At 42.7% G+C, this 2567-nt stretch overlaps 1 non-coding gene across 1 annotated transcript; it reads left to right on the top strand.

Moving 5' to 3' along the window:
- Positions 1-2004: 2004 nt before the first annotated feature.
- trnaw-cca (transfer RNA tryptophan (anticodon CCA)) lies at positions 2005-2076 on the top strand. The gene has a single exon. It is a non-coding gene; the product is annotated as a tRNA-Trp (tRNA).
- The last annotated feature ends 491 nt before the right edge of the window (positions 2077-2567 follow it).

Raw genomic sequence — 2567 nt, 5'->3', positions numbered from 1 at the left:
AGGCCCCGCCCAGTCCGAGTACGGATCCGGATACAGATAATTCATGTGGTAAACAGATACAGATACAGATAATGCTGTACTCGCTCATCCCTAGTGTATATGCATTTATCAAAACAAAAGTTGATGTTTATAAATTTATCAAAACAAAAGTTGATGTTTATAAATTTATCAAAACAAAAGTTGATGTGTATATACATTAATTAAAAAGAAAGTTGATGTGTATATGCATTAATCTAAAAGGAAGTTGATGTGTATATTTATTGATCAGTAGACCTCGTGGCACAACGGTAGCGTGTCTGACTCCAGATCAGAAAGTTGTGTGTTCAAATTACGTTGGGATCAAATGTTTAGGGGGGGGCAGTAGATCATTCGGTTGGGAACCAGAGGGTTGCTGGTTTAAATCCCCATGTGGACCAAAGTGTGGGTTGGTGGCTGGAGAGATGCCACTTCACCTCCTGGGCAAGTGCTCTGAAGCAAGGCACTGAACCCCCAAACCGCTCAGGGTGTTGGACCACTCCGATATGTCCGTTTAAATAACCCTTTTGTTGTAAGAGAAATAGTTTAATTTGTTATGAATCTATTTTGTAATTTTACACGTGTAAAAATATCAGAAAACATATCGATATTGCAGTTTTCATAATCAATATTGCAATATCACATTTTGTCAATATCGTGCCGCCCTAGTGTGTGTGTGAGTGTGTGTGTGTGTGTGTGTGTGTGTGTGTGTGTTGGGAGTGGGGCTGCTAAATGTCAAGGGCTGGGAGGAGATGGATGCAGAACACGTGGTAGCAAAGTGTGTGTCTGTGTGTGTGTGTGTGTGTGTGTGTGTGTATGAGTGAGAGAGAGAGACAAATAAAAAAGCTTCAAGTAGACTCTAATAATATAATCATTTTGTTTCTATAATTTAAATTAAAATATCTGACTTCACTGCCACTATCTGTTTCTGCTTCTCTACCATATTTATAGTGTGTGATTTACATAATACCAATCATAGCCTCCATCACATAAAAAACTACCTCTGTCCCTGTTCTGTTTTTAAAGACACAACATTAGGTTTTTCATCAGATTGATAGTCAAACTGGAAATGTCCCCGTGTTTCTCCATTTTCAGGGATTATGTTCCCAGTTTTGATCTCGGACGTCTGTGACTTTATATCATATCAGAATATTCTATTACTACCCACTATGAATATTAAAATACGCCTAACCATGTGTCCTGTATCATAGCTACATGTATGACCTTTGCAGCAAAAGAACTTGTGAAAATCAGTTTGGTATTCAGTGAGGTTGATTGGTTGTTTAGAGGCTAAAAACAGGTTTAAACTAACTGTCCCTGTTTAAGGCTGTTGGGTGCTAACTCTAGCAGGAGGATAACACGGGGTAGACACCACCGATTGGTTTCATTTCTCTCTCCACTGACAGACCTCCTAATGTACAAACTACAGAGCTACGTGTTGAAATTGACTGGAATTCTCCTTTAAGGAAAAGTCCATCTGCTTTAAAAAGATGTCTTAATGCACCTCTCCATATTTCCTGACATTTGCCGTTACAATCAGCTGCGTTGGGAACCGGAGGGTCGCCAGTTCAAGTCCCCATGCGGACCAAATTACAGAGTGGTTGGATGCCACTTCACATCCTGGGAACTGCCAGGTACCCCCCCAACCGCTCAAGGCGCTGGTCCAGCTGGTAGCCCACTCACTCTCACATCTCTCCATTTGTGCTTGAATAGATCCTGAGTGTGTGTGTGTGTGTGTGTATTTCAGGCCTGTGTGGGATTACTGAAAAAGTGTACACAGAGTGTAAATTGTAATTTCCCCACTGGGGATCAATAAATATTATAGATTAAATTATATTAATCAAAAAGAAAGATTATGTGTATGTATTACTCAAAAAGAACGTAGAGGCATATAACGTATAGGCATATATGCATATGTGTATATGCCTTAAAAAGAACAGATATGCATTAATCAAAACGAAAGTTGATGTGTACATGCATTAATCAGCAGACCTCGTGGCGCAATGGTAGCGCGTCTGACTCCAGATCAGAAGGTTGCGTGTTCAAATCACGTTGGGGTCAAATGTCATTACTGCAGTTTGTGTGTGTATTTCAGCCCTGTGAGTGATTAGTAACTGAGTGTAAATTGTAATTTCCCCACTGAGGATCATTAAGTTATTTTAATCCAGTGGTTCTCAACCGGTGGGCGCGCCCCCCTCTCTCCTGGGGGGCGCGAGTAGACTACAGGATGGGAGGTGAAAAGACTGCTCAACCACGGGAGCTGCCGTGAGCCCCTCTCCCGTCCAAAAGCACTCACAGTTAGCAGTAGCCTCGCGCAGCAGGCACAGCCTGCAGTCAGAGCAGAGAGAAGACACACACCCCTCCGCGTCCAGGCTAGGGTGACCACCCGTCCCGCTAACGCGTGCGCGCACAGCGTTTGAAGCCCAATTCATACGTCCCGCAAATTGAGACCGTGTCACGCATAATCAATGCTTGCTCAAAAAAAAAGTTGGTCGCTCTATCTTGGAGCCCGAGGCAGCCAAACGAACAACTCGTTCGGGATGAACTGCGCC

This window comes from Etheostoma spectabile, unplaced genomic scaffold (genome assembly GCF_008692095.1).
Source record: "Etheostoma spectabile isolate EspeVRDwgs_2016 unplaced genomic scaffold, UIUC_Espe_1.0 scaffold00018404, whole genome shotgun sequence".
Taxonomy (NCBI): Eukaryota; Metazoa; Chordata; class Actinopteri; order Perciformes; family Percidae; genus Etheostoma; species Etheostoma spectabile.
The sequence above is the reverse complement of the archived record's forward strand: the minus strand, read 5'-3'. Positions and strand labels throughout refer to the sequence as shown.